Genomic DNA, 22,310 nt, shown 5'->3' with positions numbered 1-22,310 from the left:
GAAAATTTAAAAAAACAAAAACTAGTTTGCTTGACCTTTTGTGTTCATTTAAGATCACTTCAGAGCGCAGACTGATTGCACTCTACAGGATTAATATGGACAGTGTTGTGTTTTACGAAACAAAGCAATGACAGCCACTTGCATAGCTGCTTGATGCTTTGCTGGGAGTCAGTATTTAATGCAAAAGAAAAACAGGGATTGTTTCTGCTCGGTATCGAACCGAGGACCTTTCGCGTGTTAGGCGAACGTGATAACCACTACACCACAGAAACCTGACATGACAGCACAGGTTCTCTATAGAACTGGTAAAAACAAGATCAAACTTGTTTGGGGGCCTCAGATATCCAGTCCTTAAAGAAAAATATCCAAATGAAATAAACCACAAAGGTAACTTGCTTATTGTTCATTGTTCAATTAATAATTCTTAGCACAAGGTCATACAATTAAACAAGATTCGTTGTGTGGCAAGGATACATTTTGGAGCACCTGGTAAACGTGATTCCAACAGACAATGGGCTTGTGAGTTTCTGTAGTGTAGTGGTCATCACATTCGCTTTACACGCGAGAGGTCCTCGGTTCGAAACCGGGCAGAAACATGCTTTTTTTTTTGGTCTTTGTTTACAGTTTTGGAAAAACAACTTGTCAATGTACTCAGAAAACATGATGTCATTTCTGCCCAGTTTAAAGCCAGACCAGCATACTTTGTTACAATTTGCAATCACTCAAATCCAAAATACCTTCTTAAGCCTCCTTGTGCAAAAAAAAAAAAAACAAAAGCTGTTTCTGCCCGGTTTCGAACCGAGGACCTTTCGCGTGTGAGGCGAACGTGATAACCACTACACTACAGAAACTTGGATATGGCACAATAGGTTCAAAAAGATTCTCAAACTAAGACCCAACGTTTTTGCATTGTATAATATGCATTGTTTAGAATGCTTTGCATTTTATAATAAAGAAAGAAAAATGCCCAGAGGATTTCAAAAAACAAAACTAGTTTGCTTGACCTTTTGTGTTTCATTTAAAATCACTTCAGAGCGCAGACTGATTGCACTCTACAGGATTAATATGGACAGTGTTGTGTTTTACGAAACAAAGCAATGACAGCCACTTGCATAGCTGCTTGATGCTTTGCTGGGAGTCAGTTTTATAATGCAAAAGAAAAACAGGGATTGTTTCTGCTCGGTATCGAACCGAGGAAATTCGAGTGTTAGGCAAACGTGATAACCACTACACCACAGAAACCTGACATGACAGCACAGGTTCTCTATAGAACTGGTAAAAACAAGATCAAACTTGTTTGGGGCCTCAGCTATCCAGTCCTTAAAGAAAAATATCCAAATGAAATAAACCACAAAGGTAACTTGCTTATTGTTCATTGTTTCAATTAAATTAAATTCTTAGCACAAGGTCATACAATTAAACAAGATTCGTTGTGTGGCAAGGATACATTTTGGAGCACATGGTAAACATGATTCCAACAGACAATGGGCTTGTGAGTTTCTGTAGTGTAGTGGTCATCACATTCGCTTTACACACGAGAGGTCCTTCGTTCGAAAGCGGGCAGAAACATGCTTTTTTTTTGGTCTTTGTTTACAGTTTTGGAAAAACAACTTGTCAATGTACTCAGAAAACATGATGTCATTTCTTCCCAGTTTAAAGCCAGACCAGCATACTTTGTTACAATTTGCAATCAGTCAAAACCAAAATATCTTCTTAAGCCTCCTTGTGCAATACAAAAAAACAAAAGCTGTTTCTGCCCGGTTTCGAACCGAGGACCTTTCGCGTGTGAGGCGAACGTGATAACCACTACACTACAGAAACTTGGATATGGCACAATACGTTCAAAAAGATTCTCAAACTAAGACAAACTAAGACAGTGTTGTGTTTTACGAAACAAAGCAATGACAGCCACTTGCATAGCTGCTTGATGCTTTGCTGGGAGTCAGTATTATAATGCAAAGGAAAAAAAGGGATTGTTTCTGCTCGGTATCGAACCGAGGACCTTTCGCGTGTTAGGCGAACGTGATAACCACTACACCACAGAAACCTGACATGACAGCACAGGTTCTCTATAGAACTGGTAAAAACAAGATCAAACTTGTTTGGGGCCTCAGATATACAGTATTAAAGAAAAATATCCAAATGAAATAAACCACAAAGGTAACTTGCTTATTGTTCATTGTTTCAATTAAATTAAATTCTTAGCACAAGGTCATACAATTAAACAAGCTTCGTTGTGTGGCAAGGATACATTTTGGAGCACCTGGTATACGTGATTCCAACAGACAATGGGCTTGTGAGTTTCTGTAGTGTAGTGGTCATCACATTCGCTTTACACACGAGAGGTCCTCGGTTCGAAACTGGGCAGAAACATACTTTTTTTTTTGGTCTTTGTTTACAGTTTTGGAAAAAACAACTTGTCAATGTACTCAGAAAACATGATGTCATTTCTGCCCAGTTTAAAGCCAGACCAGCATACTTTGTTAAAATTTGCAATCACTCAAATCCAAAATACCTTCTTAAGCCTCCTTGTGCAAAACAAAAAAACAAAAGCTGTTTCTGCCCGGTTTCGAACCGAGGACCTTTCGCGTGTGATGCGAACGTGATAACCACTACACTACAGAAACTTAGATATTACAGAATAGGTTCAAAAAGATTCTTAAACTAAGACCCAACGTTTTTGCATTGTATAATATGCATTGTTTAGAATGCTTTGCATTTTATAATAAAGAAAGAAAAATGCCCAGAGGATTTCAAAAAACAAAACTAGTTTGCTTGACCTTTTGTGTTTCATTTAAGATCACTTCAGAGCGCAGACTGATTGCACTCTACAGGATTAATATGGACAGTGTTGTGTTTTACGAAACAAAGCAATGACAGCCACTTGCATAGCTGCTTGATGCTTTGCTGGGAGTCAGTTTATAATGCAAAAGAAAAACAGGGATTGTTTCTGCTCGGTATCGAACCGAGGAAATTCGAGTGTTAGGCGAACGTGATAACCACTACACCACAGAAACCTGACATGACAGCACAGGTTCTCTATAGAACTGGTAAAAACAAGATCAAACTTGTTTGGGGCCTCAGATATCCAGTCCTTAAAGAAAAATATCCAAATGAAATAAACCACAAAGGAAACTTGCTTATTGTTCATTGTTTCAATTAAATTAAATTCTTAGCACAAGGTCATACAATTAAACAAGATTCGTTGTGTGGCAAGGATACATTTTGGAGCACCTGGTAAACATGATTCCAACAGACAATGGGCTTGTGAGTTTCTGTAGTGTAGTGGTCATCACATTCGCTTTACACACGAGAGGTCCTCGGTTCGAAAGCCGGGCAGAAACATGCTTTTTTTTTGGTCTTTGTTTACAGTTTTGGAAAAACAACTTGTCAATGTACTCAGAAAACATGATGTCATTTCTGCCCAGTTTAAAGCCAGACCAGCATACTTTGTTACAATTTGCAATCAGTCAAAACCAAAATATCTTCTTAAGCCTCCTTGTGCAATACAAAAAAACAAAAGCTGTTTCTGCCCGGTTTCGAACCGAGGACCTTTCGCGTGTGAGGCGAACGTGATAACCACTACACTACAGAAACTTGGATATGGCACAATACGTTCAAAAAGATTCTCAAACTAAGACAGTGTTGTGTTTTACGAAACAAAGCAATGACAGCCACTTGCATAGCTGCTTGATGCTTTGCTGGGAGTCAGTATTATAATGCAAAGGAAAAAAAGGGATTGTTTCTGCTCGGTATCGAACTGAGGACCTTTCGCGTGTTAGGCGAACGTGATAACCACTACACCACAGAAACCTGACATGACAGCACAGGTTCTCTATAGAACTGGTAAAAACAAGATCAAACTTGTTTGGGGCCTCAGATATACAGTATTAAAGAAAAATATCCAAATGAAATAAACCACAAAGGTAACTTGCTTATTGTTCATTGTTTCAATTAAATTAAATTCTTAGCACAAGGTCATACAATTAAACAAGCTTCGTTGTTTGGCAAGGATACATTTTGGAGCACCTGGTATACGTGATTCCAACAGACAATGGGCTTGTGAGTTTCTGTAGTGTAGTGGTCATCACATTCGCTTTACACACGAGAGGTCCTCGGTTCGAAACCGGGCAGAAACATACTTTTTTTTTTGGTCTTTGTTTACAGTTTTGGAAAAAACAACTTGTCAATGTACTCAGAAAACATGATGTCATTTCTGCCCAGTTTAAAGCCAGACCAGCATACTTTGTTAAAATTTGCAATCACTCAAATCCAAAATACCTTCTTAAGCCTCCTTGTGCAAAACAAAAAAACAAAAGCTGTTTCTGCCCGGTTTCGAACCGAGGACCTTTCGCGTGTGAGGCGAACGTGATAACCACTACACTACAGAAACTTGGATATGGCACAATAGGTTCAAAAAGATTCTCAAACTAAGACCCAACGTTTTTGCATTGTATAATATGCATTGTTTAGAATGCTTTGCATTTTATAATAAAGAAAGAAAAATGCCCAGAGGATTTCAAAAAACAAAACTAGTTTGCTTGACCTTTTGTGTTTCATTTAAGATCACTTCAGAGCGCAGACTGATTGCACTCTACAGGATTAATATGGACAGTGTTGTGTTTTACGAAACAAAGCAATGACAGCCACTTGCATAGCTGCTTGATGCTTTGCTGGGAGTCAGTATTATAATGCAAAAGAAAAACAGGGATTGTTTCTGCTCGGTATCGAACCGAGGACCTTTCGCGTGTTAGGCGAACGTGATAACCACTACACCACAGAAACCTGACATGACAGCACAGGTTCTCTATAGAACTGGTAAAAACAAGATCAAACTTGTTTGGGGCCTCAGATATCCAGTCCTTAAAGAAAAATATCCAAATGAAATAAACCACAAAGGAAACTTGCTTATTGTTCATTGTTTCAATTGAATTAAATTCTTAGCACAAGGTCATACAATTAAACAAGATTCGTTGTGTGGCAAGGATACATTTTGGAGCACCTGGTAAATGTGATTCCAACAGACAATGGGCTTGTGAGTTTCTGTAGTGTAGTGGTCATCACATTCGCTTTACACGAGAGAGGTCCTCGGTCCGAAACCGGGCAGAAACATGCTTTTTTTTTTGGTCTTTGTTTACAGTTTTGGAAAAACAACTTGTCAATGTACTCAGAAAACATGATGTCATTTCTGCCCAGTTTAAAGCCAGACCAGCATACTTTGTTACAATTTGCAATCACTCAAATCCAAAATACCTTCTTAAGCCTCCTTGTGCAAAACAAAAAAACAAAAGCTGTTTCTGCCCGGTTTCGAACCGAGGACCTTTCGCGTGTGAGGCGAACGTGATAACCACTACACTACAGAAACTTGGATATGGCACAATACGTTCAAAAAGATTCTCAAACTAAGACCCAACGTTTTTGCATTGTATAATATGCATTGTTTAGGATGCTTTGCATTTTATAATAAAGAAAGAAAAATGCCCAGAGGATTTCAAAAAAAAAAAACTAGTTTGCTTGACCTTTTGTGTTTCATTTAAGATCACTTCAGAGCGCAGACTGATTGCACTCTACAGGATTAATATGGACAGTGTTGTGTTTTACGAAACAAAGCAATGACAGCCACTTGCATAGCTGCTTGATGCTTTGCTGGGAGTCAGTTTTATAATGCAAAAGAAAAACAGGGATTGTTTCTGCTCGGTATCGAACCGAGGACCTTTCGCGTGTTAGGCGAACGTGATAACCACTACACCACAGAAACCTGACATGACAGCACAGGTTCTCTATAGAACTGGTAAAAACAAGATCAAACTTGTTTGGGGCCTCAGATATCCAGTCCTTAAAGAAAAATATCCAAATGAAATAAACCACAAAGGTAGCTTGCTTATTGTTCATTGTTTCAAATGAATTAAATTCTTAGCACAAGGTCATTCAATTAAACAAGATTCGTTGTGTGGCAAGGATACATTTTTTCGAGCACCTGGTAAATGTGATTCCAACAGACAATGGGCTTGTGAATTTCTGTTGTCTAGGGGTCATCACATTCGCTTTACACACGAGAGGTCCTTCGTCCGAAACCGGGCAGAAACATGCTTTTTTTTTTGGTCTTTGTTTACAGTTTTGGAAAAACAACTTGTCAATGTACTCAGAAAACATGATGTCATTTCTGCCCAGTTTAAAGCCAGACCAGCATACTTTGTTACAATTTGCAATCACTCAAATCCAAAATACCTTCTTAAGCCTCCTTGTGCAAAACAAAAAAACAAAAGCTGTTTCTGCCCGGTTTCGAACCGAGGACCTTTCGCGTGTGAGGCGAACGTGATAACCACTACACTACAGAAACTTGGATATGGCACAATAGGTTCAAAAAGATTCTCAAACTAAGACCCAACGTTTTTGCATTGTATAATATGCATTGTTTAGAATGCTTTGCATTTTATAATAAAGAAAGAAAAATGCCCAGAGGATTTCAAAAAACAAAACTAGTTTGCTTGACCTTTTGTGTTTCATTTAAGATCACTTCAGAGCGCAGACTGATTGCACTCTACAGGATTAATATGGACAGTGTTGTGTTTTACGAAACAAAGCAATGACAGCCACTTGCATAGCTGCTTGATGCTTTGCTGGGAGTCAGTATTATAATGCAAAAGAAAAACAGGGATTGTTTCTGCTCGGTATCGAACCGAGGACCTTTCGCGTGTTAGGCGAACGTGATAACCACTACACCACAGAAACCTGACATGACAGCACAGTTTCTCTATAGAACTGGTAAAAACAAGATCAAACTTGTTTGGGGCCTCAGATATCCAGTCCTTAAAGAAAAATATCCAAATGAAATAAACCACAAAGGTAACTTGCTTATTGTTCATTGTTTCAATTAAATTAAATTCTTAGCACAAGGTCATACAATTAAACAAGATTCGTTGTGTGGCAAGGATACATTTTGGAGCACCTGGTAAACGTGATTCCAACAGACAATGGGCTTGTGAGTTTCTGTAGTGTAGTGGTCATCACATTCGCTTTACACGCGAGAGGTCCTCGGTTCGAAACCGGGCAGAAACATGCTTTTTTTTTTGGTCTTTGTTTACAGTTTTGGAAAAACAACTTGTCAATGTACTCAGAAAACATGATGTCATTTCTGCCCAGTTTAAAGCCAGACCAGCATACTTTGTTACAATTTGCAATCACTCAAATCCAAAATACCTTCTTAAGCCTCCTTGTGCAAAACAAAAAAACAAAAGCTGTTTCTGCCCGGTTTCGAACCGAGGACCTTTCGCGTGTGAGGCGAACGTGATAACCACTACACTACAGAAACTTGGATATGGCACAATACGTTCAAAAAGATTCTCAAACTAAGACCCAACGTTTTTGCATTGTATAATATGCATTGTTTAGGATGCTTTGCATTTTATAATAAAGAAAGAAAAATGCCCAGAGGATTTCAAAAAACAAACTAGTTTGCTTGACCTTTTGTGTTTCATTTAAGATCACTTCAGAGCGCAGACTGATTGCACTCTACAGGATTAATATGGACAGTGTTGTGTTTTACGAAACAAAGCAATGACAGCCACTTGCATAGCTGCTTGATGCTTTGCTGGGAGTCAGTATTTTAATGCAAAGGAAAAACAGGGATTGTTTCTGCTCGGTATCGAACCGAGGACCTTTCGCGTGTTAGGCGAACGTGATAACCACTACACCACAGAAACCTGACATGACAGCACAGGTTCTCTATAGAACTGGTAAAAACAAGATCAAACTTGTTTGGGGCCTCAGATATCCAGTCCTTAAAGAAAAATATCCAAATGAAATAAACCACAAAGGAAACTTGCTTATTGTTCATTGTTTCAATTGAATTAAATTCTTAGCACAAGGTCATACAATTAAACAAGATTCGTTGTGTGGCAAGGATACATTTTGGAGCACCTGGTAAACGTGATTCCAACAGACAATGGGCTTGTGAGTTTCTGTAGTGTAGTGGTCATCACATTCGCTTTACACGCGAGAGGTCCTCGGTTCGAAACCGGGCAGAAACATGCTTTTTTTTTTGGTCTTTGTTTACAGTTTTGGAAAAACAACTTGTCAATGTACTCAGAAAACATGATGTCATTTCTGCCCAGTTTAAAGCCAGACCAGCATACTTTGTTACAATTTGCAATCACTCAAATCCAAAATACCTTCTTAAGCCTCCTTGTGCAAAACAAAAAAACAAAAGCTGTTTCTGCCCGGTTTCGAACCGAGGACCTTTCGCGTGTGAGGCGAACGTGATAACCACTACACTACAGAAACTTGGATATGGCACAATACGTTCAAAAAGATTCTCAAACTAAGACCCAACGTTTTTGCATTGTATAATATGCATTGTTTAGGATGCTTTGCATTTTATAATAAAGAAAGAAAAATGCCCAGAGGATTTCAAAAAACAAAACTAGTTTGCTTGACCTTTTGTGTTTCATTTAAAATCACTTCAGAGCGCAGACTGATTGCACTCTACAGGATTAATATGGACAGTGTTGTGTTTTACGAAACAAAGCAATGACAGCCACTTGCATAGCTGCTTGATGCTTTGCTGGGAGTCAGTATTATAATGCAAAAGAAAAACAGGGATTGTTTCTGCTCGGTATCGAACCGAGGACCTTTCGCGTGTTAGGCGAACGTGATAACCACTACACCACAGAAACCTGACATGACAGCACAGGTTCTCTATAGAACTGGTAAAAACAAGATCAAACTTGTTTGGGGCCTCAGATATCCAGTCCTTAAAGAAAAATATCCAAATGAAATAAACCACAAAGGTAACTTGCTTATTGTTCATTGTTTCAATTGAATTAAATTCTTAGCACAAGGTCATACAATTAAACAAGATTCGTTGTGTGGCAAGGATACATTTTGGAGCACCTGGTAAACGTGATTCCAACAGACAATGGGCTTGTGAGTTTCTGTAGTGTAGTGGTCATCACATTTGCTTTACACGCGAGAGGTCCTCGGTTCGAAACCGGGCAGAAACATGCTTTTTTTTTTGGTCTTTGTTTACAGATTTGGAAAAACAACTTGTCAATGTACTCAGAAAACATGATGTCATTTCTGCCCAGTTTAAAGCCAGACCAGCATACTTTGTTACAATTTGCAATCACTCAAATCCAAAATACCTTCTTAAGCCTCCTTGTGCAAAACAAAAAAACAAAAGCTGTTTCTGCCCGGTTTCGAACCGAGGACCTTTCGCGTGTGAGGCGAACGTGATAACCACTACACTACAGAAACTTGGATATGGCACAATAGGTTCAAAAAGATTCTCAAACTAAGACCCAACGTTTTTGCATTGTATAATATGCATTGTTTAGGAATGCTTTGCATTTTATAATAAAGAAAGAAAAATGCCCAGAGGATTTCAAAAAACAAAACTAGTTTGCTTGACCTTTTGTGTTTCATTTAAGATCACTTCAGAGCGCAGACTGATTGCACTCTACAGGATTAATATGGACAGTGTTGTGTTTTACGAAACAAAGCAATGACAGCCACTTGCATAGCTGCTTGATGCTTTGCTGGGAGTCAGTTTTATAATGCAAAAGAAAAACAGGGATTGTTTCTGCTCGGTATCGAACCGAGGACCTTTCGCGTGTTAGGCGAACGTGATAACCACTACACCACAGAAACCTGACATGACAGCACAGTTTCTCTATAGAACTGGTAAAAACAAGATCAAACTTGTTTGGGGCCTCAGATATCCAGTCCTTAAAGAAAAATATCCAAATGAAATAAACCACAAAGGTAACTTGCTTATTGTTCATTGTTTCAATTGAATTAAATTCTTAGCACAAGGTCATACAATTAAACAAGATTCGTTGTGTGGCAAGGATACATTTTGGAGCACCTGGTAAACATGATTCCAACAGACAATGGGCTTGTGAGTTTCTGTAGTGTAGTGGTCATCACATTCGCTTTACACACGAGAGGTCCTTCGTCCGAAACCGGGCAGAAACATGCTTTTTTTTTTGGTCTTTGTTTACAGTTTTGGAAAAACAACTTGTCAATGTACTCAGAAAACATGATGTCATTTCTGCCCAGTTTAAAGCCAGACCAGCATACTTTGTTAAAATTTGCAATCACTCAAATCCAAAATACCTTCTTAAGCCTCCTTGTGCAAAACAAAAAAACAAAAGCTGTTTCTGCCCGGTTTCGAACCGAGGACCTTTCGCGTGTGAGGCGAACGTGATAACCACTACACTACAGAAACTTGGATATGGCACAATAGGTTCAAAAAGATTCTCAAACTAAGACCCAACGTTTTTGCATTGTATAATATGCATTGTTTAGGATGCTTTGCATTTTATAATAAAGAAAGAAAAATGCCCAGAGGATTTCAAAAAACAAAACTAGTTTGCTTGACCTTTTGTGTTTCATTTAAGATCACTTCAGAGCGCAGACTGATTGCACTCTACAGGATTAATATGGACAGTGTTGTGTTTTACGAAACAAAGCAATGACAGCCACTTGCATAGCTGCTTGATGCTTTGCTGGGAGTCAGTATTATAATGCAAAAGAAAAACAGGGATTGTTTCTGCTCGGTATCGAACCGAGGACCTTTCGCGTGTTAGGCGAACGTGATAACCACTACACCACAGAAACCTGACATGACAGCACAGGTTCTCTATAGAACTGGTAAAAACAAGATCAAACTTGTTTGGGGCCTCAGATATCCAGTCCTTAAAGAAAAATATCCAAATGAAATAAACCACAAAGGAAACTTGCTTATTGTTCATTGTTTCAATTGAATTAAATTCTTAGCACAAGGTCATACAATTAAACAAGATTCGTTGTGTGGCAAGGATACATTTTGGAGCACCTGGTAAATGTGATTCCAACAGACAATGGGCTTGTGAGTTTCTGTAGTGTAGTGGTCATCACATTCGCTTTACACGCGAGAGGTCCTCGGTTCGAAACCGGGCAGAAACATGCTTTTTTTTTTGGTCTTTGTTTACAGTTTTGGAAAAACAACTTGTCAATGTACTCAGAAAACATGATGTCATTTCTGCCCAGTTTAAAGCCAGACCAGCATACTTTGTTACAATTTGCAATCACTCAAATCCAAAATACCTTCTTAAGCCTCCTTGTGCAAAACAAAAAAACAAAAGCTGTTTCTGCCCGGTTTCGAACCGAGGACCTTTCGCGTGTGAGGCGAACGTGATAACCACTACACTACAGAAACTTGGATATGGCACAATAGGTTCAAAAAGATTCTCAAACTAAGACCCAACGTTTTTGCATTGTGTAATATGCATTGTTTAGGAATGCTTTGCATTTTATAATAAAGAAAGAAAAATGCCCAGAGGATTTCAAAAAACAAAACTAGTTTGCTTGACCTTTTGTGTTTCATTTAAGATCACTTCAGAGCGCAGACTGATTGCACTCTACAGGATTAATATGGACAGTGTTGTGTTTTACGAAACAAAGCAATGACAGCCACTTGCATAGCTGCTTGATGCTTTGCTGGGAGTCAGTATTATAATGCAAAAGAAAAACAGGGATTGTTTCTGCTCGGTATCGAACCGAGGACCTTTCGCGTGTTAGGCGAACGTGATAACCACTACACCACAGAAACCTGACATGACAGCACAGGTTCTCTATAGAACTGGTAAAAACAAGATCAAACTTGTTTGGGGCCTCAGATATCCAGTCCTTAAAGAAAAATATCCAAATGAAATAAACCACAAAGGTAACTTGCTTATTGTTCATTGTTTCAAATGAATTAAATTCTTAGCACAAGGTCATACAATTAAAAAAAATTCATTGTGTGGCAAGGATACATTTTGGAGCACCTGGTAAACGTGATTCCAACAGACAATGGGCTTGTGAGTTTCTGTAGTGTAGTGGTCATCACATTCGCTTTACACGCGAGAGGTCCTCGGTTCGAAACCGGGCAGAAACATGCTTTTTTTTTTGGTCTTTGTTTACAGTTTTGGAAAAACAACTTGTCAATGTACTCAGAAAACATGATGTCATTTCTGCCCAGTTTAAAGCCAGACCAGCATACTTTGTTACAATTTGCAATCACTCAAATCCAAAATACCTTCTTAAGCCTCCTTGTGCAAAACAAAAAAACAAAAGCTGTTTCTGCCCGGTTTCGAACCGAGGACCTTTCGCGTGTGAGGCGAACGTGATAACCACTACACTACAGAAACTTGGATATGGCACAATACGTTCAAAAAGATTCTCAAACTAAGACCCAACGTTTTTGCATTGTATAATATGCATTGTTTAGGATGCTTTGCATTTTATAATAAAGAAAGAAAAATGCCCAGAGGATTTCAAAAAACAAAACTAGTTTGCTTGACCTTTTGTGTTTCATTTAAGATCACTTCAGAGCGCAGACTGATTGCACTCTACAGGATTAATATGGACAGTGTTGTGTTTTACGAAACAAAGCAATGACAGCCACTTGCATAGCTGCTTGATGCTTTGCTGGGAGTCAGTTTTATAATGCAAAAGAAAAACAGGGATTGTTTCTGCTCGGTATCGAACCGAGGACCTTTCGCGTGTTAGGCGAACGTGATAACCACTACACCACAGAAACCTGACATGACAGCACAGGTTCTCTATAGAACTGGTAAAAACAAGATCAAACTTGTTTGGGGCCTCAGATATCCAGTCCTTAAAGAAAAATATCCAAATGAAATAAACCACAAAGGAAACTTGCTTATTGTTCATTGTTTCAATTGAATTAAATTCTTAGCACAAGGTCATACAATTAAACAAGATTCGTTGTGTGGCAAGGATACATTTTGGAGCACCTGGTAAACGTGATTCCAACAGACAATGGGCTTGTGAGTTTCTGTAGTGTAGTGGTCATCACATTCGCTTTACACGCGAGAGGTCCTCGGTTCGAAACCGGGCAGAAACATGCTTTTTTTTGGTCTTTGTTTACAGTTTTGGAAAAACAACTTGTCAATGTACTCAGAAAACATGATGTCATTTCTGCCCAGTTTAAAGCCAGACCAGCATACTTTGTTACAATTTGCAATCACTCAAATCCAAAATACCTTCTTAAGCCTCCTTGTGCAAAACAAAAAAACAAAAGCTGTTTCTGCCCGGTTTCGAACCGAGGACCTTTCGCGTGTGAGGCGAACGTGATAACCACTACACTACAGAAACTTGGATATGGCACAATAGGTTCAAAAAGATTCTCAAACTAAGACCCAACGTTTTTGCATTGTATAATATGCATTGTTTAGGATGCTTTGCATTTTATAATAAAGAAAGAAAAATGCCCAGAGGATTTCAAAAAACAAAACTAGTTTGCTTGACCTTTTGTGTTTCATTTAAGATCACTTCAGAGCGCAGACTGATTGCACTCTACAGGATTAATATGGACAGTGTTGTGTTTTACGAAACAAAGCAATGACAGCCACTTGCATAGCTGCTTGATGCTTTGCTGGGAGTCAGTATTATAATGCAAAAGAAAAACAGGGATTGTTTCTGCTCGGTATCGAACCGAGGACCTTTCGCGTGTTAGGCGAACGTGATAACCACTACACCACAGAAACCTGACATGACAGCACAGTTTCTCTATAGAACTGGTAAAAACAAGATCAAACTTGTTTGGGGCCTCAGATATCCAGTCCTTAAAGAAAAATATCCAAATGAAATAAACCACAAAGGAAACTTGCTTATTGTTCATTGTTTCAATTGAATTAAATTCTTAGCACAAGGTCATACAATTAAACAAGATTCGTTGTGTGGCAAGGATACATTTTGGAGCACCTGGTAAACATGATTCCAACAGACAATGGGCTTGTGAGTTTCTGTAGTGTAGTGGTCATCACATTCGCTTTACACGCGAGAGGTCCTCGGTTCGAAACCGGGCAGAAACATGCTTTTTTTTTTGGTCTTTGTTTACAGTTTTGGAAAAACAACTTGTCAATGTACTCAGAAAACATGATGTCATTTCTGCCCAGTTTAAAGCCAGACCAGCATACTTTGTTACAATTTGCAATCACTCAAATCCAAAATACCTTCTTAAGCCTCCTTGTGCAAAAAAAAAAAACAAAAGCTGTTTCTGCCCGGTTTCGAACCGAGGACCTTTCGCGTGTGAGGCGAACGTGATAACCACTACACTACAGAAACTTGGATATGGCACAATAGGTTCAAAAAGATTCTCAAACTAAGACCCAACGTTTTTGCATTGTGTAATATGCATTGTTTAGGATGCTTTGCATTTTATAATAAAGAAAGAAAAATGCCCAGAGGATTTCAAAAAACAAAACTAGTTTGCTTGACCTTTTGTGTTTCATTTAAGATCACTTCAGAGCGCAGACTGATTGCACTCTACAGGATTAATATGGACAGTGTTGTGTTTTACGAAACAAAGCAATGACAGCCACTTGCATAGCTGCTTGATGCTTTGCTGGGAGTCAGTTTTATAATGCAAAAGAAAAACAGGGATTGTTTCTGCTCGGTATCGAACCGAGGACCTTTCGCGTGTTAGGCGAACGTGATAACCACTACACCACAGAAACCTGACATGACAGCACAGTTTCTCTATAGAACTGGTAAAAACAAGATCAAACTTGTTTGGGGCCTCAGATATCCAGTCCTTAAAGAAAAATATCCAAATGAAATAAACCACAAAGGTAAACTTGCTTATTGTTCATTGTTTCAATTGAATTAAATTCTTAGCACAAGGTCATACAATTAAACAAGATTCGTTGTGTGGCAAGGATACATTTTGGAGCACCTGGTAAACGTGATTCCAACAGACAATGGGCGTGTGAGTTTCTGTAGTGTAGTGGTCATCACATTCGCTTTACACGCGAGAGGTCCTCGGTTCGAAACCGGGCAGAAACATGCTTTTTTTTTTGGTCTTTGTTTACAGTTTTGGAAAAACAACTTGTCAATGTACTCAGAAAACATGATGTCATTTCTGCCCAGTTTAAAGCCAGACCAGCATACTTTGTTACAATTTGCAATCACTCAAATCCAAAATACCTTCTTAAGCCTCCTTGTGCAAAACAAAAAAACAAAAGCTGTTTCTGCCCGGTTTCGAACCGAGGACCTTTCGCGTGTGAGGCGAACGTGATAACCACTACACTACAGAAACTTGGATATGGCACAATACGTTCAAAAAGATTCTCAAACTAAGACCCAACGTTTTTGCATTGTATAATATGCATTGTTTAGGATGCTTTGCATTTTATAATAAAGAAAGAAAAATGCCCAGAGGATTTCAAAAAACAAAACTAGTTTGCTTGACCTTTTGTGTTTCATTTAAGATCACTTCAGAGCGCAGACTGATTGCACTCTACAGGATTAATATGGACAGTGTTGTGTTTCACGAAACAAAGCAATGACAGCCACTTGCATAGCTGCTTGATGCTTTGCTGGGAGTCAGTTTTATAATGCAAAAGAAAAACAGGGATTGTTTCTGCTCGGTATCGAACCGAGGACCTTTCGCGTGTTAGGCAAACGTGATAACCACTACACCACGGAAACCTGACATGACAGCAGTTTCTCTATAGAACTGGTAAAAACAAGATCAAACTTGTTTGGGGCCTCAGATATCCAGTCCTTAAAGAAAAATATCCAAATGAAATAAACCACAAAAGAAACTTGCTTATTGTTCATTGTTTCAATTGAATTAAATTCTTAGCACAAGGTCATACAATTAAACAAGATTCGTTGTGTGGCAAGGATACATTTTGGAGCACCTGGTAAACATGATTCCAACAGACAATGGGCTTGTGAGTTTCTGTAGTGTAGTGGTCATCACATTCGCTTTACACGCGAGAGGTCCTCGGTTCGAAACCGGGCAGAAACATGCTTTTTTTTTTGGTCTTTGTTTACAGTTTTGGAAAAACAACTTGTCAATGTACTCAGAAAACATGATGTCATTTCTGCCCAGTTTAAAGCCAGACCAGCATACTTTGTTACAATTTGCAATCACTCAAATCCAAAATACCTTCTTAAGCCTCCTTGTGCAAAACAAAAAAACAAAAGCTGTTTCTGCCCGGTTTCGAACCGAGGACCTTTCGCGTGTGAGGCGAACGTGATAACCACTACACTACAGAAACTTGGATATGGCACAATAGGTTCAAAAAGATTCTCAAACTAAGACCCAACGTTTTTGCATTGTATAATATGCATTGTTTAGAATGCTTTGCATTTTATAATAAAGAAAGAAAAATGCCCAGAGGATTTCAAAAAACAAAACTAGTTTGCTTGACCTTTTGTGTTTCATTTAAGATCACTTCAGAGCGCAGACTGATTGCACTCTACAGGATTAATATGGACAGTGTTGTGTTTTACGAAACAAAGCAATGACAGCCACTTGCATAGCTGCTTGATGCTTTGCTGGGAGTCAGTTTTATAATGCAAAAGAAAAACAGGGATTGTTTCTGCTCGGTATCGAACCGAGGACCTTTCGCGTGTTAGGCGAACGTGATAACCACTACACCACAGAAACCTGACATGACAGCACAGTTTCTCTATAGAACTGGTAAAAACAAGATCAAACTTGTTTGGGGCCTCAGATATCCAGTCCTTAAAGAAAAATATCCAAATGAAATAAACCACAAAGGAAACTTGCTTATTGTTCATTGTTTCAATTGAATTAAATTCTTAGCACAAGGTCATACAATTAAACAAGATTCGTTGTGTGGCAAGGATACATTTTGGAGCACCTGGTAAACGTGATTCCAACAGACAATGGGCTTGTGAGTTTCTGTAGTGTAGTGGTCATCACATTCGCTTTACACGCGAGAGGTCCTCGGTTCGAAACCGGGCAGAAACATGCTTTTTTTTTTGGTCTTTGTTTACAGTTTTGGAAAAACAACTTGTCAATGTACTCAGAAAACATGATGTCATTTCTGCCCAGTTTAAAGCCAGACCAGCATACTTTGTTACAATTTGCAATCACTCAAATCCAAAATACCTTCTTAAGCCTCCTTGTGCAAAACAAAAAAACAAAAGCTGTTTCTGCCCGGTTTCGAACCGAGGACCTTTCGCGTGTGAGGCGAACGTGATAACCACTACACTACAGAAACTTGGATATGGCACAATACGTTCAAAAAGATTCTCAAACTAAGACCCAACGTTTTTGCATTGTATAATATGCATTGTTTAGGATGCTTTGCATTTTATAATAAAGAAAGAAAAATGCCCAGAGGATTTTAAAAAACAAAACTAGTTTGCTTGACCTTTTGTGTTTCATTTAAGATCACTTCAGAGCGCAGACTGATTGCACTCTACAGGATTAATATGGACAGTGTTGTGTTTTACGAAACAAAGCAATGACAGCCACTTGCATAGCTGCTTGATGCTTTGCTGGGAGTCAGTATTATAATGCAAAAGAAAAACAGGGATTGTTTCTGCTCGGTATCGAACCGAGGACCTTTCGCGTGTTAGGCGAACGTGATAACCACTACACCACAGAAACCTGACATGTACAGCACAGGTTCTCTATAGAACTGGTAAAAACAAGATCAAACTTGTTTGGGGCCTCAGATATCCAGTCCTTAAAGAAAAATATCCAAATGAAATAAACCACAAAGGAAACTTGCTTATTGTTCATTGTTTCAATTGAATTAAATTCTTAGCACAAGGTCATACAATTAAACAAAATTCGTTGTGTGGCAAGGATACATTTTGGAGCACCTGGTAAACATGATTCCAACAGACAATGGGCTTGTGAGTTTCTGTAGTGTAGTGGTCATCACATTCGCTTTACACGCGAGAGGTCCTCGGTCCGAAACCGGGCAGAAACATGCTTTTTTTTTTGGTCTTTGTTTACAGTTTTGGAAAAACAACTTGTCAATGTACTCAGAAAACATGATGTCATTTCTGCCCAGTTTAAAGCCAGACCAGCATACTTTGTTACAATTTGCAATCACTCAAATCCAAAATACCTTCTTAAGCCTCCTTGTGCAAAACAAAAAAACAAAAGCTCTTTCTGCCCAGTTTCGAACCGAGGACCTTTCGCGTGTGAGGCGAACGTGATAACCACTACACTACAGAAACTTGGATATGGCACAATACGTTCAAAAAGATTCTCAAACTAAGACCCAACGTTTTTGCATTGTATAATATGCATTGTTTAGGATGCATTGCATTTTATAATAAAGAAAGAAAAATGCCCAGAGGATTTCAAAAAACAAAACTAGTTTGCTTGACCTTTTGTGTTTCATTTAAGATCACTTCAGAGCGCAGACTGATTGCACTCTACAGGATTAATATGGACAGTGTTGTGTTTTACGAAACAAAGCAATGACAGCCACTTGCATAGCTGCTTGATGCTTTGTTGGGAGTCAGTTTTATAATGCAAAAGAAAAACAGGGATTGTTTCTGCTCGGTATCGAACCGAGGACCTTTCGCGTGTTAGGCGAACGTGATAACCACTACACCACAGAAACCTGACATGACAGCACAGGTTCTCTATAGAACTGGTAAAAACAAGATCAAACTTGTTTGGGGCCTCAGATATCCAGTCCTTAAAGAAAAATATCCAAATGAAATAAACCACAAAGGTAACTTGCTTATTGTTCATTGTTTCAATTGAATTAAATTCTTAGCACAAGGTCATACAATTAAACAAGATTCGTTGTGTGGCAAGGATACATTTTGGAGCACCTGGTAAATGTGATTCCAACAGACAATGGGCTTGTGAATTTCTGTAGTGTAGTGGTCATCACATTCGCTTTACACGCGAGAGGTCCTCGGTTCGAAACCGGGCAGAAACATGCTTTTTTTTTTGGTCTTTGTTTACAGTTTTGGAAAAACAACTTGTCAATGTACTCAGAAAACATGATGTCATTTCTGCCCAGTTTAAAGCCAGACCAGCATACTTTGTTACAATTTGCAATCACTCAAATCCAAAATACCTTCTTAAGCCTCCTTGTGCAAAACAAAAAAACAAAAGCTGTTTCTGCCCGGTTTCGAACCGAGGACCTTTCGCGTGTGAGGCGAACGTGATAACCACTACACTACAGAAACTTGGATATGGCACAATAGGTTCAAAAAGATTCTCAAACTAAGACCCAACGTTTTTGCATTGTGTAATATGCATTGTTTAGGATGCTTTGCATTTTATAATAAAGAAAGAAAAATGCCCAGAGGATTTCAAAAAACAAAACTAGTTTGCTTGACCTTTTGTGTTTCATTTAAGATCACTTCAGAGCGCAGACTGATTGCACTCTACAGGATTAATATGGACAGTGTTGTGTTTTACGAAACAAAGCAATGACAGCCACTTGCATAGCTGCTTGATGCTTTGCTGGGAGTCAGTTTTATAATGCAAAAGAAAAACAGGGATTGTTTCTGCTCGGTATCGAACCGAGGACCTTTCGCGTGTTAGGCGAACGTGATAACCACTACACCACAGAAACCTGACATGACAGCACAGTTTCTCTATAGAACTGGTAAAAACAAGATCAAACTTGTTTGGGGCCTCAGATATCCAGTCCTTAAAGAAAAATATCCAAATGAAATAAACCACAAAGGAAACTTGCTTATTGTTCATTGTTTCAATTGAATTAAATTCTTAGCACAAGGTCATACAATTAAACAAGATTCGTTGTGTGGCAAGGATACATTTTGGAGCACCTGGTAAACATGATTCCAACAGACAATGGGCTTGTGAGTTTCTGTAGTGTAGTGGTCATCACATTCGCTTTACACGCGAGAGGTCCTCGGTTCGAAACCGGGCAGAAACATGCTTTTTTTTTTGGTCTTTGTTTACAGTTTTGGAAAAACAACTTGTCAATGTACTCAGAAAACATGATGTCATTTCTGCCCAGTTTAAAGCCAGACCAGCATACTTTGTTACAATTTGCAATCACTCAAATCCAAAATACCTTCTTAAGCCTCCTTGTGCAAAACAAAAAAACAAAAGCTGTTTCTGCCCGGTTTCGAACCGAGGACCTTTCGCGTGTGAGGCGAACGTGATAACCACTACACTACAGAAACTTGGATATGGCACAATACGTTCAAAAAGATTCTCAAACTAAGACCCAACGTTTTTGCATTGTATAATATGCATTGTTTAGGATGCTTTGCATTTTATAATAAAGAAAGAAAAATGCCCAGAGGATTTCAAAAAACAAAACTAGTTTGCTTGACCTTTTGTGTTTCATTTAAGATCACTTCAGAGCGCAGACTGATTGCACTCTACAGGATTAATATGGACAGTGTTGTGTTTTACGAAACAAAGCAATGACAGCCACTTGCATAGCTGCTTGATGCTTTGTTGGGAGTCAGTTTTATAATGCAAAAGAAAAACAGGGATTGTTTCTGCTCGGTATCGAACCGAGGACCTTTCGCGTGTTAGGCGAACGTGATAACCACTACACCACAGAAACCTGACATGACAGCACAGTTTCTCTATAGAACTGGTAAAAACAAGATCAAACTTGTTTGGGGCCTCAGATATCCAGTCCTTAAAGAAAAATATCCAAATGAAATAAACCACAAAGGAAACTTGCTTATTGTTCATTGTTTCAATTAAATTAAATTCTTAGCACAAGGTCATACAATTAAACAAGATTCGTTGTGTGGCAAGGATACATTTTGGAGCACCTGGTAAACGTGATTCCAACAGACAATGGGCTTGTGAGTTTCTGTAGTGTAGTGGTCATCACATTCGCTTTACACGCGAGAGGTCCTCGGTTCGAAACCGGGCAGAAACATGCTTTTTTTTTTTGTCTTTGTTTACAGTTTTGGAAAAACAACTTGTCAATGTACTCAGAAAACATGATGTCATTTCTGCCCAGTTTAAAGCCAGACCAGCATACTTTGTTACAATTTGCAATCACTCAAATCCAAAATACCTTCTTAAGCCTCCTTGTGCAAAACAAAAAAACAAAAGCTGTTTCTGCCCGGTTTCGAACCGAGGACCTTTCGCGTGTGAGGCGAACGTGATAACCACTACACTACAGAAACTTGGATATGGCACAATACGTTCAAAAAGATTCTCAAACTAAGACCCAACGTTTTTGCATTGTATAATATGCATTGTTTAGGATGCTTTGCATTTTATAATAAAGAAAGAAAAATGCCCAGAGGATTTCAAAAAACAAAACTAGTTTGCTTGACCTTTTGTGTTTCATTTAAGATCACTTCAGAGCGCAGACTGATTGCACTCTACAGGATTAATATGGACAGTGTTGTGTTTTACGAAACAAAGCAATGACAGCCACTTGCATAGCTGCTTGATGCTTTGCTGGGAGTCAGTATTATAATGCAAAAGAAAAACAGGGATTGTTTCTGCTCGGTATCGAACCGAGGACCTTTCGCGTGTTAGGCGAACGTGATAACCACTACACCACAGAAACCTGACATGACAGCACAGGTTCTCTATAGAACTGGTAAAAACAAGATCAAACTTGTTTGGGGCCTCAGATATCCAGTCCTTAAAGAAAAATATCCAAATGAAATAAACCACAAAGGTAACTTGCTTATTGTTCATTGTTTCAAATGAATTAAATTCTTAGCACAAGGTCATACAATTAAACAAGATTCGTTGTGTGGCAAGGATACATTTTGGAGCACCTGGTAAATGTGATTCCAACAGACAATGGGCTTGTGAGTTTCTGTAGTGTAGTGGTCATCACATTCGCTTTACACGCGAGAGGTCCTCGGTTCGAAACCGGGCAGAAACATGCTTTTTTTTTTGGTCTTTGTTTACAGTTTTGGAAAAACAACTTGTCAATGTACTCAGAAAACATGATGTCATTTCTGCCCAGTTTAAAGCCAGACCAGCATACTTTGTTACAATTTGCAATCACTCAAATCCAAAATACCTTCTTAAGCCTCCTTGTGCAAAACAAAAAAACAAAAGCTGTTTCTGCCCGGTTTCGAACCGAGGACCTTTCGCGTGTGAGGCGAACGTGATAACCACTACACTACAGAAACTTGGATATGGCACAATACGGTTCAAAAAGATTCTCAAACTAAGACCCAACGTTTTTGCATTGTATAATATGCATTGTTTAGGATGCTTTGCATTTTATAATAAAGAAAGAAAAATGCCCAGAGGATTTCAAAAAACAAAACTAGTTTGCTTGACCTTTTGTGTTTCATTTAAGATCACTTCAGAGCGCAGACTGATTGCACTCTACAGGATTAATATGGACAGTGTTGTGTTTTACGAAACAAAGCAATGACAGCCACTTGCATAGCTGCTTGATGCTTTGCTGGGAGTCAGTATTATAATGCAAAGGAAAAACAGGGATTGTTTCTGCTCGGTATCGAACCGAGGACCTTTCGCGTGTTAGGCGAACGTGATAACCACTACACCACAGAAACCTGACATGACAGCACAGGTTCTCTAT

General features: G+C 38.8%; 67 non-coding genes and 1 pseudogene across 67 annotated transcripts; 21 read left to right on the top strand and 47 right to left on the bottom strand.

The window, feature by feature from the left end:
- On the top strand, window positions 1-9 carry LOC114774713 (uncharacterized; annotated as a pseudogene).
- A 190-nt stretch (window positions 10-199) lies between these two features.
- On the bottom strand, window positions 200-272 carry trnav-aac (transfer RNA valine (anticodon AAC)). The gene has a single exon. It is a non-coding gene; the product is annotated as a tRNA-Val (tRNA).
- A 251-nt stretch (window positions 273-523) lies between these two features.
- On the top strand, window positions 524-596 carry trnav-uac (transfer RNA valine (anticodon UAC)). Its single transcript has one exon. It is a non-coding gene; the product is annotated as a tRNA-Val (tRNA).
- A 182-nt stretch (window positions 597-778) lies between these two features.
- Window positions 779-851, bottom strand: trnav-cac (transfer RNA valine (anticodon CAC)). Its single transcript has one exon. It is a non-coding gene; the product is annotated as a tRNA-Val (tRNA).
- Window positions 852-1,170: 319 nt separating this feature from the next.
- On the bottom strand, window positions 1,171-1,242 carry trnav-aac (transfer RNA valine (anticodon AAC)). The gene has a single exon. It is a non-coding gene; the product is annotated as a tRNA-Val (tRNA).
- A 506-nt stretch (window positions 1,243-1,748) lies between these two features.
- trnav-cac (transfer RNA valine (anticodon CAC)) lies at window positions 1,749-1,821 on the bottom strand. The gene has a single exon. It is a non-coding gene; the product is annotated as a tRNA-Val (tRNA).
- A 153-nt stretch (window positions 1,822-1,974) lies between these two features.
- trnav-aac (transfer RNA valine (anticodon AAC)) lies at window positions 1,975-2,047 on the bottom strand. The gene has a single exon. It is a non-coding gene; the product is annotated as a tRNA-Val (tRNA).
- Window positions 2,048-2,300: 253 nt separating this feature from the next.
- On the top strand, window positions 2,301-2,373 carry trnav-uac (transfer RNA valine (anticodon UAC)). Its single transcript has one exon. It is a non-coding gene; the product is annotated as a tRNA-Val (tRNA).
- Window positions 2,374-2,554: 181 nt separating this feature from the next.
- trnav-cac (transfer RNA valine (anticodon CAC)) lies at window positions 2,555-2,627 on the bottom strand. The gene has a single exon. It is a non-coding gene; the product is annotated as a tRNA-Val (tRNA).
- Window positions 2,628-2,945: 318 nt separating this feature from the next.
- Window positions 2,946-3,017, bottom strand: trnav-aac (transfer RNA valine (anticodon AAC)). Its single transcript has one exon. It is a non-coding gene; the product is annotated as a tRNA-Val (tRNA).
- A 254-nt stretch (window positions 3,018-3,271) lies between these two features.
- On the top strand, window positions 3,272-3,345 carry trnav-uac (transfer RNA valine (anticodon UAC)). The gene has a single exon. It is a non-coding gene; the product is annotated as a tRNA-Val (tRNA).
- Window positions 3,346-3,524: 179 nt separating this feature from the next.
- trnav-cac (transfer RNA valine (anticodon CAC)) lies at window positions 3,525-3,597 on the bottom strand. Its single transcript has one exon. It is a non-coding gene; the product is annotated as a tRNA-Val (tRNA).
- Window positions 3,598-3,740: 143 nt separating this feature from the next.
- Window positions 3,741-3,813, bottom strand: trnav-aac (transfer RNA valine (anticodon AAC)). Its single transcript has one exon. It is a non-coding gene; the product is annotated as a tRNA-Val (tRNA).
- A 253-nt stretch (window positions 3,814-4,066) lies between these two features.
- trnav-uac (transfer RNA valine (anticodon UAC)) lies at window positions 4,067-4,139 on the top strand. Its single transcript has one exon. It is a non-coding gene; the product is annotated as a tRNA-Val (tRNA).
- A 181-nt stretch (window positions 4,140-4,320) lies between these two features.
- On the bottom strand, window positions 4,321-4,393 carry trnav-cac (transfer RNA valine (anticodon CAC)). Its single transcript has one exon. It is a non-coding gene; the product is annotated as a tRNA-Val (tRNA).
- Window positions 4,394-4,712: 319 nt separating this feature from the next.
- On the bottom strand, window positions 4,713-4,785 carry trnav-aac (transfer RNA valine (anticodon AAC)). Its single transcript has one exon. It is a non-coding gene; the product is annotated as a tRNA-Val (tRNA).
- A 254-nt stretch (window positions 4,786-5,039) lies between these two features.
- trnav-uac (transfer RNA valine (anticodon UAC)) lies at window positions 5,040-5,112 on the top strand. Its single transcript has one exon. It is a non-coding gene; the product is annotated as a tRNA-Val (tRNA).
- Window positions 5,113-5,292: 180 nt separating this feature from the next.
- On the bottom strand, window positions 5,293-5,365 carry trnav-cac (transfer RNA valine (anticodon CAC)). The gene has a single exon. It is a non-coding gene; the product is annotated as a tRNA-Val (tRNA).
- Window positions 5,366-5,685: 320 nt separating this feature from the next.
- trnav-aac (transfer RNA valine (anticodon AAC)) lies at window positions 5,686-5,758 on the bottom strand. Its single transcript has one exon. It is a non-coding gene; the product is annotated as a tRNA-Val (tRNA).
- A 509-nt stretch (window positions 5,759-6,267) lies between these two features.
- Window positions 6,268-6,340, bottom strand: trnav-cac (transfer RNA valine (anticodon CAC)). The gene has a single exon. It is a non-coding gene; the product is annotated as a tRNA-Val (tRNA).
- A 319-nt stretch (window positions 6,341-6,659) lies between these two features.
- trnav-aac (transfer RNA valine (anticodon AAC)) lies at window positions 6,660-6,732 on the bottom strand. Its single transcript has one exon. It is a non-coding gene; the product is annotated as a tRNA-Val (tRNA).
- A 254-nt stretch (window positions 6,733-6,986) lies between these two features.
- trnav-uac (transfer RNA valine (anticodon UAC)) lies at window positions 6,987-7,059 on the top strand. The gene has a single exon. It is a non-coding gene; the product is annotated as a tRNA-Val (tRNA).
- Window positions 7,060-7,239: 180 nt separating this feature from the next.
- On the bottom strand, window positions 7,240-7,312 carry trnav-cac (transfer RNA valine (anticodon CAC)). Its single transcript has one exon. It is a non-coding gene; the product is annotated as a tRNA-Val (tRNA).
- Window positions 7,313-7,630: 318 nt separating this feature from the next.
- Window positions 7,631-7,703, bottom strand: trnav-aac (transfer RNA valine (anticodon AAC)). Its single transcript has one exon. It is a non-coding gene; the product is annotated as a tRNA-Val (tRNA).
- A 254-nt stretch (window positions 7,704-7,957) lies between these two features.
- trnav-uac (transfer RNA valine (anticodon UAC)) lies at window positions 7,958-8,030 on the top strand. Its single transcript has one exon. It is a non-coding gene; the product is annotated as a tRNA-Val (tRNA).
- A 180-nt stretch (window positions 8,031-8,210) lies between these two features.
- Window positions 8,211-8,283, bottom strand: trnav-cac (transfer RNA valine (anticodon CAC)). The gene has a single exon. It is a non-coding gene; the product is annotated as a tRNA-Val (tRNA).
- Window positions 8,284-8,602: 319 nt separating this feature from the next.
- On the bottom strand, window positions 8,603-8,675 carry trnav-aac (transfer RNA valine (anticodon AAC)). The gene has a single exon. It is a non-coding gene; the product is annotated as a tRNA-Val (tRNA).
- Window positions 8,676-8,929: 254 nt separating this feature from the next.
- trnav-uac (transfer RNA valine (anticodon UAC)) lies at window positions 8,930-9,002 on the top strand. The gene has a single exon. It is a non-coding gene; the product is annotated as a tRNA-Val (tRNA).
- A 180-nt stretch (window positions 9,003-9,182) lies between these two features.
- Window positions 9,183-9,255, bottom strand: trnav-cac (transfer RNA valine (anticodon CAC)). Its single transcript has one exon. It is a non-coding gene; the product is annotated as a tRNA-Val (tRNA).
- Window positions 9,256-9,575: 320 nt separating this feature from the next.
- Window positions 9,576-9,648, bottom strand: trnav-aac (transfer RNA valine (anticodon AAC)). The gene has a single exon. It is a non-coding gene; the product is annotated as a tRNA-Val (tRNA).
- Window positions 9,649-10,155: 507 nt separating this feature from the next.
- On the bottom strand, window positions 10,156-10,228 carry trnav-cac (transfer RNA valine (anticodon CAC)). The gene has a single exon. It is a non-coding gene; the product is annotated as a tRNA-Val (tRNA).
- A 319-nt stretch (window positions 10,229-10,547) lies between these two features.
- Window positions 10,548-10,620, bottom strand: trnav-aac (transfer RNA valine (anticodon AAC)). The gene has a single exon. It is a non-coding gene; the product is annotated as a tRNA-Val (tRNA).
- Window positions 10,621-10,874: 254 nt separating this feature from the next.
- trnav-uac (transfer RNA valine (anticodon UAC)) lies at window positions 10,875-10,947 on the top strand. The gene has a single exon. It is a non-coding gene; the product is annotated as a tRNA-Val (tRNA).
- Window positions 10,948-11,127: 180 nt separating this feature from the next.
- Window positions 11,128-11,200, bottom strand: trnav-cac (transfer RNA valine (anticodon CAC)). Its single transcript has one exon. It is a non-coding gene; the product is annotated as a tRNA-Val (tRNA).
- A 320-nt stretch (window positions 11,201-11,520) lies between these two features.
- trnav-aac (transfer RNA valine (anticodon AAC)) lies at window positions 11,521-11,593 on the bottom strand. The gene has a single exon. It is a non-coding gene; the product is annotated as a tRNA-Val (tRNA).
- A 254-nt stretch (window positions 11,594-11,847) lies between these two features.
- On the top strand, window positions 11,848-11,920 carry trnav-uac (transfer RNA valine (anticodon UAC)). Its single transcript has one exon. It is a non-coding gene; the product is annotated as a tRNA-Val (tRNA).
- A 180-nt stretch (window positions 11,921-12,100) lies between these two features.
- Window positions 12,101-12,173, bottom strand: trnav-cac (transfer RNA valine (anticodon CAC)). The gene has a single exon. It is a non-coding gene; the product is annotated as a tRNA-Val (tRNA).
- Window positions 12,174-12,492: 319 nt separating this feature from the next.
- trnav-aac (transfer RNA valine (anticodon AAC)) lies at window positions 12,493-12,565 on the bottom strand. The gene has a single exon. It is a non-coding gene; the product is annotated as a tRNA-Val (tRNA).
- Window positions 12,566-12,819: 254 nt separating this feature from the next.
- trnav-uac (transfer RNA valine (anticodon UAC)) lies at window positions 12,820-12,892 on the top strand. The gene has a single exon. It is a non-coding gene; the product is annotated as a tRNA-Val (tRNA).
- A 178-nt stretch (window positions 12,893-13,070) lies between these two features.
- trnav-cac (transfer RNA valine (anticodon CAC)) lies at window positions 13,071-13,143 on the bottom strand. Its single transcript has one exon. It is a non-coding gene; the product is annotated as a tRNA-Val (tRNA).
- Window positions 13,144-13,462: 319 nt separating this feature from the next.
- trnav-aac (transfer RNA valine (anticodon AAC)) lies at window positions 13,463-13,535 on the bottom strand. The gene has a single exon. It is a non-coding gene; the product is annotated as a tRNA-Val (tRNA).
- A 254-nt stretch (window positions 13,536-13,789) lies between these two features.
- trnav-uac (transfer RNA valine (anticodon UAC)) lies at window positions 13,790-13,862 on the top strand. Its single transcript has one exon. It is a non-coding gene; the product is annotated as a tRNA-Val (tRNA).
- Window positions 13,863-14,042: 180 nt separating this feature from the next.
- trnav-cac (transfer RNA valine (anticodon CAC)) lies at window positions 14,043-14,115 on the bottom strand. Its single transcript has one exon. It is a non-coding gene; the product is annotated as a tRNA-Val (tRNA).
- Window positions 14,116-14,434: 319 nt separating this feature from the next.
- trnav-aac (transfer RNA valine (anticodon AAC)) lies at window positions 14,435-14,507 on the bottom strand. The gene has a single exon. It is a non-coding gene; the product is annotated as a tRNA-Val (tRNA).
- Window positions 14,508-14,762: 255 nt separating this feature from the next.
- trnav-uac (transfer RNA valine (anticodon UAC)) lies at window positions 14,763-14,835 on the top strand. Its single transcript has one exon. It is a non-coding gene; the product is annotated as a tRNA-Val (tRNA).
- A 180-nt stretch (window positions 14,836-15,015) lies between these two features.
- trnav-cac (transfer RNA valine (anticodon CAC)) lies at window positions 15,016-15,088 on the bottom strand. The gene has a single exon. It is a non-coding gene; the product is annotated as a tRNA-Val (tRNA).
- Window positions 15,089-15,407: 319 nt separating this feature from the next.
- On the bottom strand, window positions 15,408-15,480 carry trnav-aac (transfer RNA valine (anticodon AAC)). The gene has a single exon. It is a non-coding gene; the product is annotated as a tRNA-Val (tRNA).
- A 252-nt stretch (window positions 15,481-15,732) lies between these two features.
- Window positions 15,733-15,805, top strand: trnav-uac (transfer RNA valine (anticodon UAC)). Its single transcript has one exon. It is a non-coding gene; the product is annotated as a tRNA-Val (tRNA).
- Window positions 15,806-15,985: 180 nt separating this feature from the next.
- On the bottom strand, window positions 15,986-16,058 carry trnav-cac (transfer RNA valine (anticodon CAC)). Its single transcript has one exon. It is a non-coding gene; the product is annotated as a tRNA-Val (tRNA).
- A 319-nt stretch (window positions 16,059-16,377) lies between these two features.
- trnav-aac (transfer RNA valine (anticodon AAC)) lies at window positions 16,378-16,450 on the bottom strand. Its single transcript has one exon. It is a non-coding gene; the product is annotated as a tRNA-Val (tRNA).
- A 254-nt stretch (window positions 16,451-16,704) lies between these two features.
- trnav-uac (transfer RNA valine (anticodon UAC)) lies at window positions 16,705-16,777 on the top strand. Its single transcript has one exon. It is a non-coding gene; the product is annotated as a tRNA-Val (tRNA).
- Window positions 16,778-16,957: 180 nt separating this feature from the next.
- Window positions 16,958-17,030, bottom strand: trnav-cac (transfer RNA valine (anticodon CAC)). Its single transcript has one exon. It is a non-coding gene; the product is annotated as a tRNA-Val (tRNA).
- Window positions 17,031-17,349: 319 nt separating this feature from the next.
- On the bottom strand, window positions 17,350-17,422 carry trnav-aac (transfer RNA valine (anticodon AAC)). The gene has a single exon. It is a non-coding gene; the product is annotated as a tRNA-Val (tRNA).
- A 255-nt stretch (window positions 17,423-17,677) lies between these two features.
- trnav-uac (transfer RNA valine (anticodon UAC)) lies at window positions 17,678-17,750 on the top strand. Its single transcript has one exon. It is a non-coding gene; the product is annotated as a tRNA-Val (tRNA).
- A 180-nt stretch (window positions 17,751-17,930) lies between these two features.
- trnav-cac (transfer RNA valine (anticodon CAC)) lies at window positions 17,931-18,003 on the bottom strand. Its single transcript has one exon. It is a non-coding gene; the product is annotated as a tRNA-Val (tRNA).
- Window positions 18,004-18,322: 319 nt separating this feature from the next.
- Window positions 18,323-18,395, bottom strand: trnav-aac (transfer RNA valine (anticodon AAC)). Its single transcript has one exon. It is a non-coding gene; the product is annotated as a tRNA-Val (tRNA).
- A 254-nt stretch (window positions 18,396-18,649) lies between these two features.
- trnav-uac (transfer RNA valine (anticodon UAC)) lies at window positions 18,650-18,722 on the top strand. The gene has a single exon. It is a non-coding gene; the product is annotated as a tRNA-Val (tRNA).
- Window positions 18,723-18,902: 180 nt separating this feature from the next.
- On the bottom strand, window positions 18,903-18,975 carry trnav-cac (transfer RNA valine (anticodon CAC)). Its single transcript has one exon. It is a non-coding gene; the product is annotated as a tRNA-Val (tRNA).
- Window positions 18,976-19,294: 319 nt separating this feature from the next.
- On the bottom strand, window positions 19,295-19,367 carry trnav-aac (transfer RNA valine (anticodon AAC)). Its single transcript has one exon. It is a non-coding gene; the product is annotated as a tRNA-Val (tRNA).
- A 254-nt stretch (window positions 19,368-19,621) lies between these two features.
- On the top strand, window positions 19,622-19,694 carry trnav-uac (transfer RNA valine (anticodon UAC)). Its single transcript has one exon. It is a non-coding gene; the product is annotated as a tRNA-Val (tRNA).
- Window positions 19,695-19,874: 180 nt separating this feature from the next.
- Window positions 19,875-19,947, bottom strand: trnav-cac (transfer RNA valine (anticodon CAC)). The gene has a single exon. It is a non-coding gene; the product is annotated as a tRNA-Val (tRNA).
- Window positions 19,948-20,266: 319 nt separating this feature from the next.
- trnav-aac (transfer RNA valine (anticodon AAC)) lies at window positions 20,267-20,339 on the bottom strand. Its single transcript has one exon. It is a non-coding gene; the product is annotated as a tRNA-Val (tRNA).
- A 254-nt stretch (window positions 20,340-20,593) lies between these two features.
- On the top strand, window positions 20,594-20,666 carry trnav-uac (transfer RNA valine (anticodon UAC)). Its single transcript has one exon. It is a non-coding gene; the product is annotated as a tRNA-Val (tRNA).
- A 180-nt stretch (window positions 20,667-20,846) lies between these two features.
- On the bottom strand, window positions 20,847-20,919 carry trnav-cac (transfer RNA valine (anticodon CAC)). The gene has a single exon. It is a non-coding gene; the product is annotated as a tRNA-Val (tRNA).
- A 319-nt stretch (window positions 20,920-21,238) lies between these two features.
- trnav-aac (transfer RNA valine (anticodon AAC)) lies at window positions 21,239-21,311 on the bottom strand. Its single transcript has one exon. It is a non-coding gene; the product is annotated as a tRNA-Val (tRNA).
- A 254-nt stretch (window positions 21,312-21,565) lies between these two features.
- trnav-uac (transfer RNA valine (anticodon UAC)) lies at window positions 21,566-21,638 on the top strand. The gene has a single exon. It is a non-coding gene; the product is annotated as a tRNA-Val (tRNA).
- Window positions 21,639-21,818: 180 nt separating this feature from the next.
- trnav-cac (transfer RNA valine (anticodon CAC)) lies at window positions 21,819-21,891 on the bottom strand. The gene has a single exon. It is a non-coding gene; the product is annotated as a tRNA-Val (tRNA).
- Window positions 21,892-22,211: 320 nt separating this feature from the next.
- On the bottom strand, window positions 22,212-22,284 carry trnav-aac (transfer RNA valine (anticodon AAC)). The gene has a single exon. It is a non-coding gene; the product is annotated as a tRNA-Val (tRNA).
- Between the last annotated feature and the right edge of the window lie 26 nt (window positions 22,285-22,310).

Source organism: Denticeps clupeoides, unplaced genomic scaffold, assembly GCF_900700375.1.
Source record: "Denticeps clupeoides unplaced genomic scaffold, fDenClu1.1, whole genome shotgun sequence".
Taxonomy (NCBI): domain Eukaryota; kingdom Metazoa; phylum Chordata; class Actinopteri; order Clupeiformes; family Denticipitidae; genus Denticeps; species Denticeps clupeoides.
This window is presented reverse-complemented; position numbering and strand designations above follow the sequence as displayed.